General features: G+C 39.2%; 1 protein-coding gene across 12 annotated transcripts in view; it reads right to left on the reverse strand.

Moving 5' to 3' along the window:
* TMEM38B (transmembrane protein 38B) overlaps nt 1-17,145 on the reverse strand; it is a 101,587-nt gene that overhangs the window by 29,326 nt on the left and 55,116 nt on the right. The gene's annotated exons all lie outside the window — the stretch shown is intronic.

Below are 17,145 nucleotides of genomic sequence, written 5' to 3' on the forward strand. Positions count from 1 at the left end.
GGGGTTAGGACTTGGCAACAGGCGTTTGGAGCTCACTTAACAGTGTGATTGGGCAAGATTCATATCTTCAAACAGTGGTCTCTCAACTCTCTCTGGTGGTTAAAAAAAAATGTTTTAAGATACCCCCGACATATGTTTATCAACTGACTTATAAATTATATACACATGCAACTGTATTATAAATGTACACAAAATTGAAATTCTAAAAGGAAGAGATTTAAAAAAATGGAATTAGATCTGTCTTAATGTCATTCTTCTATTATTTCTTTTTTTAATTCAATTTTATTGAGATATTTTCACATACCATGCAGTCATACAAAGCATACATTCAACTGTCACAGTGCCATTATATAGTTGTGCATTCATCACCAAAATTAATTTTTGAACATTTTCATTACCACACACACAAAAATAATTAGAATAAAAATTAAAGAGAAAAAGAACAATTAAAGTAAAAAAGAACACTGGGTGCTTTTTTTTTTTTTTTTGCCCCCATTTTTCTACTCATCCATCCATACACTGGACAAAGGGGAGTGTGGTCCACATGGCTTTCCCAATCACATTGTCACCCCTCATAAGCTACATTTTTATACAATCATCTTCAAGATTCAAGGGTTCTGGGTTGTAATTTGATAGTTTCAGGTATTTACTGTTAGCTACTCCAGTACATTAGAATCTAAAAAGGGTTGCCTATATTGTGCATAAGAGTGCCCACCAGAGTGACCTCTTGGCTCCTTTTGGAACCTCTCTGCCACTGAAGCTTATTTCATTTCCTTTCACATCCCCCTTATGGTCAAGAAGATGTCCTCCATCCCATGATGCTGGGTCTAAATTCCTCCCTGGGAGTCATATTCCATGTTGCCAGGGAGAGTTACTCCCCTGGGTGTCAGATCCCACATAGAGGGGAGGGCAGTGATTTCACCTGCCAAGTTGGCTTAGCTAGAGAGAGAGAGCCACATCTGAGCAACAAAGAAGCATTCAGGAGGAGACTCTTAGGCACAATTATAGGCAGGCCTAGCCTCTCTTTTGCAGCAACAGTCTTCCCAAGGGAAGTCCCGTGGTAGAGAGCTCAGCCCATCAAACCACCAGTCCCCTATGTCTGTGAGCACATCAGCAACCATTGAGGTGGGGAAGCCCAACACCACTGCATTCTCCACCAGCTCCTCAGGGGGGGCTCTGCATATTTTTATCATTGTTTTTTTTTTTAATTAACCCTTTTTTTTTTTAAATTAACTATTATATTGTTTGTTCCTAATAGTTTGATTCCTATGATACAGTGTGGTTAATCAGAGGTATCTCCTTGGCATATATACAATCCATTTTTGGCAGCATTCTCTTAAGGAGCATGAATTCAAAAAGCCTGAATCCAAGCAACAAGTATTTCAGACAATAAATTAGGGAAAGGCATAGGGGAAGGGCAGGGATTTAGGGTAAAGTGAATTTTAAAGCAGTGTATGAAATGTGTCAGGAGAATCAGGATGCAGCTAATTAGAAAATTGTTACATTTATTTTATTGGTTTCCTGTGACTGCTGTAACAGATTATTATAAACTTGCTGGTCTAAAACTATGGAAATTCATTTTCTCAGAGTTCTGAAAGTCAAAAGTCTAAAATAAGTATCACTGAGCCAAAATCAAGGTGTCAGCTGGGTCATGCTCCCTCCAGAGACTCCAAGACAGAACTGTTCCTTGATTCTTCCAGCTTCAGACGGTTGTTAGTGTTCCTTGGCTTGTGGCTGGATCACTCCAATGCCTGCCTGTCACCACACTGCCTTCTCCTTTTGTACATGTGGTCAAATCTCCCTGTGACTCCCTTATAAGGATACATATGATTGCATTTAGAATCAACCTGAATAAACCAAGATACCCTCCCATCTCAAGATGCTTAATACAATCACATCTGCAGAGACCCTGTTGCCATATATGGCAACATTTATATGTTCCAGGGATTAGGACTTGCTATCTTTGAGGTACATTATTCCATCAACTTCAGTCCACCCTCCGGCCCCAAAAGATTCACTTCTGTCTCACATGCTATTACATTCACCTCATCCCAACATCCCGAAAGTCCCAGTAGTCTCAACCCATTATAGCATCAACTTGAATTCCCAAATCTCATCTGAATATTATCAGCTCAAAAGTCCCACATTTCATCATCCAAAACAAGCTTTGGTGAAACTCTGGGTATGATCCATCCTAAAACAAAATTCCTCCTCGTCTCTAGATGAATTTTCTAAAACTAGAAAACACATTAACTTGATTCTAAAATACAATGGTGGGATACAAATAGGAAAACAATTACAGATATTTCCATTCCAAAAGGTAAAAAATGGAAGAAAGGAAGAAAGTGGTCACTGATCCCAAACAATTCTGAAATTCAGCAGGGCAAATTCCATGAGGCTTCAGGCCTGGAAATAATCCTGTAGCTTGAGGCTTTGTCCTCTGGGCCTGTGGCCCTGACCTCTGTGTATGTGGCGCCTACCTTGGGGTCATTCTTCCTTATTTTAAAGGTAGCATGTTTGGAGCAGAGTAGTTTTATCAGCTTGTGTCTTGCCTTTAGAATTTTGGAAGTCCAACAGTTTCTGCCCCTTTCAGTCCAAACTGCAGTGTTTCTGCTGATATAAGATCCCCATGTATGTCACAGGATCCATGCAATTAGACAAGATGGTCCTCCACAGACCTTTCCTGGATAATCCCATCTCTGTTCCTGGCTTTTGCTGAGATGGTGGAGTGCTGATCTCTTCAGCACTAGCAAAAGGTTGTTTGGACATACACTTGACCTCCTCTCCAGAGCATGCTTTCCTAATGGGTACTATCCTAATTTTAGCACCTTTGCAATCTGGATAGGCAGAAAATTTCCCAAATCATCAAGCCCTGGTTTCTTTTTAACAGCTATTCCCTCAATTCATCTCTTTCCTCTTGTATTTTCCTATAACCAGCAAGAAGAAACCAGGCATATCATACCTTCAACAATTTTCTTAGAAATCTCCTCAGCCAAATATCCAAGTTCATCACTTACATACAACTGTAAAGACACAATTCAGTTAAGCTTTCACTATATAACAAGGATCACCTTTCCTCCAGTTTCCAATAACATGTTCCTCATTTCCTGCTAAGCCCTTATCAGAAGTGCCATTAAACATCCATATTTCTACCAACTGTCTAAGGCAATTTAGGCTTTTTCTATCATGTACCTCAAAATTATTCCAGCATATACCATAATTGAATTCCAAAGCCACTTCTATATTTTTAGGTATTTTTTGTTGCAAAAGCACCTCGCTTCCCAGTATCAAAATCTGTATTAGTATCCTGTAGCTGCTGTAACAAATTACCACAAACTTGGTAGCTTAAAACAACAGAAATATATTCTCTGACACTGTGGAGGCCAGAAATCCAAAATCATTATTACTAAATCAAAATCAAGGTGTCAGCAACACCATGTTCTCTCCAGAGACTTTAGGAGAGAATCCATTCCTTGCCTCTTTCAGCTCTGTCTCTGTCATTACACTGCCATCTCCTCCTCTATTTATACTCAAATCTCCTTTTGCCTTCCTCTTGTAAGGATACATGTGATTGTACTTAAAGCCCATCACAATAATCCAGAACAATCTCATCTCAAGATTGTTAAATTAATCACATCTGCAAAGACCCTGTCCCCATATAGAGAACAGTTACAGGTTTCAGGGATTAGGACCTGCTATCATTAGGGGACATTATTCAGCCTACACACTTAGGTGAAAATATATTTATACAGAAAAAAACATCTAGGAAGAAATATACTGAAATAGTAACAGTATTAACAATATTGGAACAAAGCATTAAATTATGAATTATTTTTCTTTTTTATGTTGGCACTTTTCCAAAATTTCCATAAAGCATACAATTTTATTTTTCTAAGATTCTGAGGGAAAAAACAAAAGAAAAACCTCTAAAAGAGTTACCGTGAGAGGGAATGAACAACACCGCCTTAATTTCCCTTTAGTTTACCTCAACTGTAGACAGGCTTCTCCCTAACTCCAAACTCCTGAACTCCCTCTCACCCCAGCCCTTCTACTATTCAGACACCTCAGGGGTTACTAGCTAGGTAGCTCCTGATCTCCCTCTTCAGCCCTCTCAGCCCACACAGACTCCAGGTGGACTAATTACTACAAAGAAAAAGTATGAAATCAGTTGGTCCTAATTGCAACCTCAGTAAACCACTGACCCATCCCAGTGATCAACCCTCATTAGTATCTTCCAGTGTTTTTCCTCCAACCCACTCCAAGCCCTAAAAAGGTGGCTATCCTTTGCTTTGTTTTGATGGAGTTAAACTCTACTCTCTCTCCCCTGCAACAGCAGCCCCTAAATAAAGTCATCCTTAGCTGTTAGCTGTTTTACATTGTCCAGTGCTGTTTTTTCCTTTACAGGAGGAAGCTCAACTTTGTTTCTGGCAGGACTAGACATTAAAAAGCAATGAGAGAACCTAAGATGGCAGCTAGGTGAGACAGGGCAAAAAAACACCTCCATGAAAAATACTAGATAAAAAAGTGACCCAGAACACCAGTTCCAGCAATGCACCAGCCGGACAAGGTCTGCTAAATCCACAGAGAACATGCATTTGGTAAAACCGGGAGCCTGCATTCTGAAACGAGTGAGCCAGCTGAAAGTCCAGCGGCCGCGATGCGGTGTGGGGAAACGGTGGCTGGTGTTTGGAGACAGACTAGTTCTTAAAAAAAAAATAAAATAAAAGCTCAGGAGCGGCTGCAGGTTAAGACGGGGAGACCCGCGCAGTGAAGCACGGCGGGAGCGGGCTGGGCTAACGCCACGGTGTCTGGCGTGGAGGATACCCCTCCCACACCCGCTGCTGATTGTCTAGAGACCAGGGGAGTAGACGGGAGCCAAAAGGAGAAAAAAACTGCATTCCTTGCAGCCATCTCTCCAGCGGGCGGGGACGCTCCTGCCTGGGGCCAGACCCACAGCCCAGAGCCGCACCAAGAAACCCAGTGTGACGGGGAGTCTTTCCCGCAGCACCGCACACACGCCACAATATTGGCCATGGACAGTGGCCTTTAATGCACCCACGGCTGATTGTCCCAGAGCTGGGAGGGCGGAGCCGTGAAAAAAGGGGGAAGTAACACATCCCATTCAACCATCTTTGAAGCAGGCTAGGAGCGACCCTGCATGGCCTGGCGACCCAGGGATTCCATGGTGGGCCAGCGCGCACTTGTGATGTGGCGCAGCCCTCCCTCAGCAGAGGTCCTGGAAGAGCACAGCTGAGAAGGGGGAACCACTCGGAAATCCCAGGGACGTTATACAAATACCAAGGACTTGTGGGACAGTGGCAGAGACAATCTGTGGCAGGACTGAAATGAAGGCTTAGGCTCCTGCAACAGCCTTAAATCTCCGAGAACACCTGGGAGGTTTGATTATTAAAGCTGCCCTGCCTCCCTAACCACCCAGACACACGCCCCACATTCAGGGCGGACAGCACCAACAACACACCCCAATTTAGTGCACCAATTGAACCTACAAGAATCATATCCCCACACACCACAAAGTTGGGGAAAACTGACTTGAGGGGAATAGGTGACTCACAGATGCCATCTGCTGGTTAGTTAGAGAAAGTGTATACCACCAAGCTGCAGTTCTGACAAATCAGACATCAAGTAAAGCAAATGCCAAGAGGCCAAAAACAACAGAAAATCTTAAAGCATATGATAAAACCAGACAATATGGAGAACCCAAACCCAAACACCCAAATCAAAAGATAAGAAGACACAGAGTACTTGGCACAATTAATCAAAGATCTACAGACAGGCAATGAGAGCATGGCACAGGATATAAAGGACATGAAGAAGAGCGTGGCACAGGATATAAAAGACATAAAGAAGATCCTAGAAGAGCATAAAGAAGACATTGCAAGAGTAAATAAAAAAATAGAAGATCTTATGGAAATAAAAGAAACTGTAGGCCAAATTAAAAAGACTCTTGATACTCATAATACAAGATTAGAGAAAGGTCAAGAACAACTCAGCCTCCTTGAGGACCACAGAACAGAAAATGAAAGAACAAAAGAAAAAATGGGGGAAAAAATCAAGAAAATCGAAATGGATCTCAGGGATATGACAGATAAAATAAAACGTCCAAATTTAAGACTCATTGGTATCCCAGAAGGAGAACAGAAGGGTAAAGGTCTAGAAAGAGTATTCAAAGAAATTGTTGGGGAAAACTTCCCAAATCTTCTACACAATATAAATACACAAAGCATAAATGCCCAGCGAACTCCAAATAGAATAAATCCACATAAACCCACTCCAACACATATTCTGATCAGACTGTCAAATACTGAAGAGGAGGAGCAAGTTCTGAAAGCAGCAAGAGAAAAGCAATTCACCACAACAAAGGAAACAACATAAGACTAAGTAGTGACTACTCAACAGCCACCATGGAGGTGAGAAGGCAGTGGCATGACATATTTAAAATTCTGAGAGAGAAAAATTTCCAACCAAGAATACTTTATCCAGCAAAACTCTCCTTCAAATTTGAGGGAGAGCTTAAATTTTTCACAGACAAACAAATGCTGAGTTTGCCAGTAAAAGACCTGCCCTACTTTAGATACTAAAGGGGGCCCTACCGACAGAGAAACAAAGAAAGGAGAGAGAGATAGAGAGAATTTTAACAGACATATATAGAATATTACATCACAGGTCACCGGGACACACATTCTTTTCTAGTGATCACGGATCTTTCTCCAGAATAGACCGTATGTTGGGACATAAAAACAAGGCTCAATAAATTAAAAAAAAAAAAATGAATTTGTTCAAAGCACATTCTCTGACCCCAATGGAATACAAATAGAAGTCAATAACCATCAGAGACTTGGAGAAATCACAAAAACCTGGAGGGTAAAAATGAGGGAGAGATGAAAACATTCCTGGATAATCAAAAGCTGAGGGACTTCACCACCAGTAGATCAGTCCTATAAGAAATGCTAAAAGGAGTTGAGCAGGCTGAAAAGAAGGGATACTAAACAACTGACTGAAACTACATGAAGAAATAAAGGGTACCACTAAAGATCACATGGTAAATATAAATACCAATACTATTGTATTTTTGATTTGTAACTCCACTATTTACTTCCTACAGGATCTAAAATACATAAACTGTAATGATAAATCAGTGGTTTTGGACTCAATGTAAAATATGTAATTTTTGACAAGAACTACACAAAGGTGGGGGAATGAGGGAGAATAGGAAGATAGTTTATGTGTCATATTGAAGTTAAGTTGGTATCAACGAAAAACAAGATTGTTATAGATTTAAGATGTTAAATTTAAACCCCATGGTAAACACAAAGACAGTATCAAAGAATATGACCATAGAGATGAAAAGTAGAGTAGGGGTTCCGAAAAGTGGGGGAAGGGGCAATGAGGAGTTAAGAAATGAGTGTAGGGTTTCTGTTTGGGGTGAAGGGAAAGTGATAGCATTGCAACATTCTAAATGTGATTAATCCCACTAATGGAATGCTAGGGAGGGGGTGGAATGGGAAGATTTATGCTGTATACGTTTCCACAATTGGAAAAAAAAAAAAGACAATCTAAATAGATGACAAATGCCAAGGATGTTCCTGGATGGGATAGCTGTGCTTAATGGGATTGTATAAAATAATATTCTTGTTCATGGGAAAGGTATACGTGAATTATATTGTTTGTTCAAAGATGTGTGCAGCTTGCTCTCATATGTTCAGAGGACAGAGCAATAGATGATGGATGATAGATAGGTAGGCAGGGAGGGAGGGAGAGAAGGAAGGAGAGAAAGAAATGGTGTGACAGGATGTTAAAGGTGGTGGATCGGGGTATCGAGGGAGGAGGGTCAGGGTATGCTGGAGTTCTATGTATGGAGTTTGTACTGTTTTTGCAACTGTTCCTGTAAGTTTGAATTTATTTCAAAATAAAATTTCTTAAAAAAAAAAAAAAAAAAAAGCAATGAAAAGTCACACCAGTATTCTTCAAAAATTCCCAAATAGTAAACATCAATATTCCTAAAATAATGTGATTAAGCAAAATTAAAGGGAATCTAACCTCAAATTTTAATATGAAACCAAGCAATTAAAATTTTTCTAACATTGAGGACTGAAATTATAATTTTTTGCATGCAACCCCTCAAAAAGTAAGAAAGGTCATTGTATTTTACTATTCCTTGTTCTTTATTATTAAGCGTACCAGTTCCAGAGATCAGCAGAAATACTTCTAACCCAATTAATTTCAGGACTATTGATCTTAAAGCCCCCAAACTTCAATTTTTAATTTTGAGTATTACAGATCAGGCTATAGTCACAATAAAGGCTAAATCATTATTAACATAATGTAAATGTCTACAAAAATGGTCACTTGAGGGGGAACAATTACAATATTATGTTTAGCCCAATAAAATGATTATTTTCTCCGTCACCAACACTTTTTTAATTAAGATTTATTCACACACCATACAGTCATCCAAAGTATACAATCAATTGATCATATAAGCATCATATAGTTGTTCATTCATCACCCCAATCTATTTTTTGAACATTTTCCTTGTACCAAAAAAAAGTGAGAATAAGAATAAAAAAACTAAGAGTAAAAAAAGAACACCAACTCATCGTCCCCCCCACCCTATTTTTCCTTTAGTTTTTTGCCCCCATTTTTTTACTCATCCATCCATACACTGGGTAAAGAGGAGTGTGATCCACAAGGCTTTCACTATCACACTGTCACCCCTTGTAAGCTACACTGTTATACAACCATCTTCAAGATTCAAGGCAACTGGGTTGTAGCTTGATAGTTTCAGGTATCTACTGCTAGCTATTCCAATTCATTAAAACCTAAAAAGAGTTATCTATATAGTATGCAAGAGTGCCCACCAGAGTGACCTCTCGAATCTTCTTGGAATCTCTTAGGCACTGAAACTTTATTTCACTTCATTTCACATCCCGCTTTTCAACAAGATGTTCTCCATCCCATGATGTTGGGTTCTGATTCCTACCCTGGTGTCATATTCCACCTTGCCAGGGAGATTTACACCCTTGGGTGTCAGATCCCACGTACGGGAAATGGCAGTGATTTCACCTGCCAAATTGGCTTAGCTAGAGAGAGGGGGCCACATCTGAGCAACAAAGAGGGATTTAGGGGGAGACTTTTAGGCACAATTATAAGCAAGCCTAGCCTCTCTTTGGGAGTAACAGGCTTCTTAAGGACAAGTCCCGTGATAGAGGGTTTGGCACATCAACTCCCCAGTCCTCAATGTTTGTAAGAACATCAGCAACCATCCAGGTGAGGAAACTCAACACCTTTGCATTTTCCTCCAGCTCCTCAGGGGGGCTCTGCATATTTTTTTTTTCATTTTTTAAATAACTTTATCAAAAAATTTAAAAAAGACAATAAAAAAACATTTCAAACAAAACCAAAACAAAGGAATAAGAAAAAACAAATAACCTAAAATAACTACACTACCTACTTCCAACATGTTCCTACTCTACCCCAAGAAAATATACAGACTATAACTACAACCCAGGAGGGAATAAGAAAAACAGATAACCTAAGATAACTACATATCTGTGAACTTGTTCCTACCATACCCACCAGAAATTAACAAACCATAGTCATTCCTGAGCAGTCCAAGAACATTAAATTTACCAACGATAACTTATCTATTCTTACTAGATTACCGTTCCCCCTTCACTAATTTCTATCTATAACTAGGTCCTCTACATTCTACATTATAAACCATTTATTTTACATTTTTCAGTGTTCACATTATTGGTAACATGTAATATTTCTCTTTTTGTGCCTGGCTTATTTCGCTCAGCATTATGTCTTCAAGGTTCATCCATGCTGTCACATTTCACGACATCATTCTTCTTACTGCCATGTAGTATTACATTGTGTGTATATACCACATTTTATTTATCCACTCATCTGTTAAAGGACACTTAGGTTGTTACCATCTCTTGGCAATTGTGAATGTTGCTCCTATGAACACTGGTGTACAGATATCTGTTAGTCTCACTGCTTTCAGATCTTCCAGGTTTATACTGAGTAGTGTGATTGCTGGATCGAAGGGTAACTCTATATCTAGTTTTCTAAGGAACTGCCAGACTGTCTTTCAGTGTGGCTGAACCATTATACAGTACCACCAACAGTGAATAAGAATTCCAATTTCTCCACATGTTCTCCAGCATTTGTAGTTTCTTGTTTGTTTAATGGCAGCCATTCTAATTAATTGGTGTCAGATGGACTCTCATTGTGGTCTTAATTTACATCTCCCTAATAGCTAGTGAAACGGAACATTTTTTTCATGTGTTTTTTTTTACCATCTGTATTTCCTCTTCAGAGAATGTCTTTTCATACCTTTTGCCCATTTTATAATTGGGCTGTATGTACTACTGTTATTGAGTTGTAGGATTCCTTTATATATGCAAGATATCAGACTTCTGTCACATACATGGTTTCCAAAAATTTTTTCCCATTGAGTTGGCTGCTTTTTCACCTGTTTGACGAATTCCTTTGAGGTACCGAAACTTCTAAGACTGAGGAGCTACCATTTATCTATTTTTTCTTTTGTTGCTTATGCTTTGGATGCAAAGTCTAGGAACTGACCACCTAATACAAGCTCCTGAAGATGTTTCCCTACATTATCTTCTAGGAGTTTTATGGTACTGTCTCTTATGTTGAGGTCTTTAACCCACTTTGAGATAATTTTTGTGTAGGGTGTGAGGTAGGGGCCCTCTTTCATTCTTTTGGATATGGATATCCAACTCTCTCAGCCCCATTTTTTGAAAAGACAGTTATGTCCCAGTTCAGTGGCTTTGGGGGCCTTATCAAAGATCAGTCAAGTGTAGATCTGGGATTCTATCTCCGAATTCTCAAGTCGATTCCATTGATTAATATGTCTATCTTGGTGCCAGTACCATTCTGTTTTCACTGCTGTGGCTTTATAATAAGCATCAATTGAGATGGTCATTTCATTTTTCCCCTTTTGATTTGTTAATGTGTTGTAATGCATTGATTGATTTTCGTATGTTGAACCGTCCTTGTGTGCCTGGAATGAACCCACTTGGTTATGGTGTATGATTTTTTTAATGTGTCTTTGGATTCGATTTGCAAGTATTTTGCTGAGAATTTTTACATCTATATTTATTAGGGAGATTGGCCTATAGTTTTCCTTTCTTGTAGCATCTCTATACAATTTTGGTATTAGAGTGATGATAGCTTCATAAAAAGTGTTAGGCAGTGTTCCATTTTCTTCAATGTTTTGAAAGAGTTTAAGTAAGATTGGTGTCAGTTCTTTTTGGAAAGTTTGGTAGAATTCCCCTGTGAAGCCATCTGGCCCTGAGCATTTATTTGTGGGAAGATTTCTGATGACTGATTGGATCTCTTTGCTTGTGACTGGATGGTTAAGGTCTTCCATTTCTTCTCTGGTCAGTCTGGGTTCTTCATATGTTTCTAGGAAATTGTCCATTTTCTCTGCATTATCTAGTTTGTTGGAATACAGTTGTTCATATTATCCTCTTACAATTTTTTAAATTTCTTTGGGATCTGCAGTAATGTTGCCTCTCTCATTCATTATTTTGTTTATTTAGGTCTTTTCTCTTTTTAATTTTGTCAATGTAGCTAGGAGCTTGTCAATCTTGTTGATCTCAAAGAACCAACTTTTGGTAATATTTATTCTCTCTACTGTTTTTTTGTCTCTATGTCATGTATTTCTGCTTTAATCCTTGTTACTTCTTTTCTTCTACTTGGTTTAGGATTAGTTTCCTGTTCATTTTCTAGCTTCTTCAGTTGATCCATTAGTTCATTGGTGTTAGCTCTTTCTTCCTTTTTAATGTATGCATTTAGAGTTACAAATTTTCCCCTCAGTACCCCTTTTGCTGCATCTCATAGGTTTTGATATGTTGTGTTCTCATTTTCATTTGTCTCCATATATTCAGCAATTTCTCTTGCCATTTCTTCTTTAACCCACTCACTGTTTAGGACTGTGTTGTTTGACCTCTAGGTATTTGTGAATTTTCTAAGTCTCTGATGGTTATTGACTTCTAACTGTATTCCACTGTGATCAGAGAATGTTCTTTAAATAATTTCAATTTTTTCAAATTTATTGAGGCTTGTTTTATGGCCCAGCATATGATCTATTCTGGAGAAAGTTTCGTGAGCACTAGAGAAGAATGTGTATCCTGGTGATTTGGGATGTAATGTTCTATATATGTCTGTTAATTCAAATTCATTTATCAGATTGTTTAGGTTGTCAATTTCCTTATTGGTCTTCTGTCTGGTTGATCTATCTATAGCAGAGAGTGATGTGCTGAAGTCTCCCACAATTATTGTGGAAACATCAATTGCTTCCTTTAGTTTTGCCAGTGTTTCTCTCATGTATTTTGTGGCACCTTGATTGGGTGCATAAACATTTATGATTGTTATTTCTTCTTGTTGAACTGCCCCTTTTATTAGTATGTAGTCGCCTTCTTTGTCTCCCATAACATCCTTGCATTTAAAGTCTATTTTATCTGAGATTAATATTGCTATCCCTGCTTTCTTTTGGCTGTAGCTTGCATGAAATATATTTTCCCATTCTTTCATTTTCAATTTTTTGTGTCCCTGTGTCTAAGATGAGTCTCTTGTAAGCAACATATTGATGGTTCATATTTTTTCAATCCATTCTGCCAATCTATATCTTTTAATTGGGGAGTTTAATCTATTTACATTCAATGTTATCACTGTGAAGGCATTTCTTGAATCAGCCATCCTATCCTTTGGTTTATGTTTGTCAGATATATTTTTCCCCTCTCTCTCTTAATGTTCTTTCATGCACCCTTACTGAATCTATTTTTTTTTCATACAAGTAAAACTTTTATTTGTCCACAGCAGGATTAAATTGTGTAACAGAAAAACAAAAGTGGGAGGGGGTTTGAATGTACAGCACCTCATTATATCACGGTCTTTAGGAGGCAGTTAGTCATACCATAGCATCATAGAATTCACCAGCCATGCCCCCTTCTCCCCCTCAGCAGGCCCAGACTCAATACAGACCAGTACTTCTGTGCTCTGCCCATCCCTCCCACCCCCATGACATTAGTGCATCACACGACTGAATCTCTTTAATTCTGAACCTTTTTCCATACCTCTCTCTCCTTTCTTTGTTTCTCTGTTGGTAGGGCTCCCTTTAGTATCTCAAGTAGGGCATGTCTCTTGTTAGCAAATTCTCTCAGCATTTGTTTGTCTGTGAAAAATTTCAGCTCTCCCCCAAATTTGGAGAGTTTTGCTGAATAAAGAATTCTTGGTTGGCAATTTTTCTCTTTCAGAATTTTAAATATGTCATGCCACTGTCTTCTCACCTCCCTGGTGGCTGCTGAGTAGTCACTACTTAGTCTTATGCTGTTTCCCTTGTAAGTGGTGGACTGCTTCTCTCTTGCTTTCACAACTTGATCCTTCTCTTCAGCATTTGACAATCTGATCAGAATGTCTTGGAGTGGGTTTATTTGGATTTATTCTGTTTGGAGTTCATTGGGCAGCTATGGTTTGTGTATTTATGTTGTTTAGAAGGTTTGGGAAGTTCTTCCCAACAATTTCTTTGAATACTCTTCCTAGACCTTTACCTTTCTCTTCCCCTTCTGGAACACCGATGATTCTTATATTTGTGCGCTTTATGCTGTCCATCATATCCCTGGGATCCATTTTGTTTTTTTCTATTTTTTTCCCATTCCTTCTTTTGTTCTTTCACTTTCTGTTCTGTCCTCTTTGAGCTCACTGATTCACAGCTCAGCTTCCTCTAATCTAGTACTGTGAGTATCCAGAATCTTTTTAATTTGATCGACAGTTTCTTTTATTTCCATAAGATCATCTATTTTTTTATTTACTCTTGCAAATTCTTCTTTATGCTCTTCTAGGGCCTTCTTCATGTCCTTTATATCCTGTGCCATGATCTGGTTGTTTGTCATTACTTCTCTGATTAGTTGCTCCAAGTACTGTGTCTCCTCTGATTTTTTTATTTGGGTGATTGTGTTTGGATTATCCATATTTTCTGCTTTCTTCATATGCTTTAAAATTTTCTGTTGTTTTTGGCCTCTTGGCATTTGCTTATCTTGATAGGGTTCTTTTAGGATATGCAGGCTTATTGGAAAAATTATTTCTAATTTGTCAGAGCTACAGCTTGGTGGGGTGCCCTTTCTCTGACTATCCAGCAGGTGGCATCCATGACCCACCTATTCCCCTCAAGCAAGTTCTCCCCAACTTGGTTTTTGTGGTGAGTGGGGGTCCAAATCTTGTGGGGGTCCAACTGGTGCACCAAATTTCCATGTGTACTTGGTGCTGCCTGCCCTGTATGTAGTGGGGGGGGGTGTCAGAGAGGTTAGGAAGGGAGGGCAGCTTTAATAATCAAATCTCCCAGGGTTCCTGGAGACTTAAAGCTGTTGCAGGAGTCCAAACCTTTGGTTCAGTCTCACCACAGTTTGTCTCTGCCACGGACCCACTAGTCCCTTGTATTAATGTATGGTCCCTGGGACTTGCTGCAGGTCCCTCTTCCAAGCCATGCCCTCCTAGGGCCTCTGCTGGGGAAAACTGTGCTACGTCACAGATGAGCGCAGACTGCAAAGGAAGCTCTGGGCCGCAGGGCCCTGCAGGGGTGTTCCCAACCCGCTGAAAAGATGGCTGCATGGGGTATGGTAATTTCCCTCTTTCACAGACCTCTGCCTTTCCAGCTCCAAGACACTTAGCTGCAGGTGTGCAAAAGGCTATCGTCCACACCAGATACTGAGGTGTGTGCACGGGTTACAGGACACTTCCTGCCACACTGAGCTATGGCTCTTGGCCATGGTGCCATGCAGAGGCGGTCCCAGCCCGCTGAAAAGATGGCTGTATGGGGTGTGGTAATTTTCCCCTTCATGGACCTCCGCCTTCCTAGCTCCGGAACAGTTAGCTGAGGGTGTGCAAAATGCTGTTGTCCACGCCAGATACTGAGGCATGTGCAGGGGGTTGTGGGAAGCATTTCCCACTGCACTGGACTGCACAGCTCTCGCTGCCGGATCTGCAGCTGCTTTTGGGTTTTAAAACCAATCCATCTCCAAATGGCAACCCCCGGTTTCTCCTGACTGTGGCGTGGCTGCCGGTTCTCCAGCAGGCTCACTTACTCGTTTCAGAACACAGACTCTTGGTTTCATCAAGTACACAGTCCCTGTGGGTTTAGCAGACCCTGTCCAGCCAGTGCATCGCTAGAAATGTTATTCTGGAGCGCTTTCTGTCTTTTATCTAGTATTTTTCATGGAAACTTTTTTTTTTACCCTCTCTCTCCTAATCTGCCATCTTCCTCCACTCTGTTGCCAACATTTTTTAAAATCTTAATACAAATTTTAAAGCTGCTTAAATTTTAAACTTCAAAAACATTTAGTATAAAAGGTACTTTGGCTCTGATGGCTTTCGTTTTGTTTTGTTTTCTTTATTCCTAGGTAAGGTTACATGAAAATAAAATTTATAGAAATAGAAATAATACTGTTCTTAAGCTATTTTTGCTGCATTTTGTTGCATTACACTGTGTGCGCACGTACGACGTGTGTGTGTAATCACTTTAAGTCTTGGATTTCTTAAGAGTAGAAGCCATTGGTATAATAGAAAGACACTGGTTTTAGATCCAGAAATCCTAGATTCAAATCCTATTATTTTCACTTCCAGAAGTATGGCAGAGTAAGCTATTAAGAGACTCACCCTCCCACAGTTAACAACTAAAACTATGAACAAAAAAACCAACTACCTGATAGCTCCATAGAAGCTTTTCAGATAAAAAGCAGGCAGATTTTGGGAGGGGGGTCAAAACTTAGAAGAATGAAGTTCCCACATTAAAGCTCTAGTGCAAGAGCAAAACACAGTCATGGCACGGTACAGAGAAGCGACAGAAAATACATCTTTCTGGCTTGCAGAACCAGAGAATAGAACCCAGACAAACCACAGCAATGAAAAAGTGAAAAAGAAATCTCGGAAAGGAGAGAACCAAAGAAAAGGAGCCCTAAATCTTGCGTATAAAATTTTACCAAGTCTCTGGCTGATGCAGAAGCATGCATATATGGAGTAGATTCAAAGAGTGTAGCTAAGGCCTAAAGAATGAAAGATTTGAATTGCCACCCACTGCAGGCAAGAAAAGAAATTTTAGTTTGAATCTAAACAAGTTATCTGCCTGCTAAAACAAAAATATCAATATACTTCTCAAAGAAATATAAATTTAACATTCACATAATACTGGATATAATCCAAAATTATACAACATACAAAGAACCAGAAAAATATACCCATTCTCAATAGAGAAAGACAATCAACAGATGCCAACCTATGTTGGAATTATAAGGAAAGACTTGAAGCCAGCTACTATAACTATGCTCAACAAGACAAAAGGAAAAATGCTTGTAATGAATGAAAAGATACAGAATATCATAGAAAAATTTGAAAATTTTTTTTAACTCAAAATAAATCATAGAACTGAAAAATTACCTGAAAATAAAAGTTCAGTGTATAGGTTTAAAGTAAAATAGAGGCTACCAAATGCTAGGAGTAGGAGGAATGGGGAGTTGTTGCTTAATGGATATAGAGCTTCTGTTTGGGGTGATGAAAAATTTTGGAAACAGATAGTGGTGATGGGTTGCATAACATTTTGAGTGTAATTAATGCCAGTGAACTGTCCACTTAAAAATGGCCCAACTACATTCTGTCTACCAGGAATACTTGAAGTGTAAAGACACAGACAGTTAAAAAGTAAATGGATGGCTAAAAGATCATACCATGCAAATAGTAAGCTCAAGGATTTCAAAGCTTCAAGGCAAAGAATATTACCAGAGATAAAAGTGGCATTTCATAACAATAAAAGAATCATCAGGAAGACATAAGATTATAAATATGAAAGCGCTGAAATACTCATGCAAAATTAATGTGAGAAACAGACAATTCCGGAATCACAGCTGAATATTTCAACACTCCTCTCAGCAACTGATAGGGTAAATAAATAAATAAATAAATCAGCAATGACATAGATTGGAACAGCATCAACCACCATGACTTGCACAATACATTCTTCTCAAATGCACATGGTACATTCACCAAGATAAACCATATGCGAAAATAAGCCTCAAAAAATTTAAAAGGACTAAAAATCAC

This window comes from Choloepus didactylus, chromosome 10, assembly GCF_015220235.1.
Source record: "Choloepus didactylus isolate mChoDid1 chromosome 10, mChoDid1.pri, whole genome shotgun sequence".
NCBI lineage: Eukaryota > Metazoa > Chordata > Mammalia > Pilosa > Megalonychidae > Choloepus > Choloepus didactylus.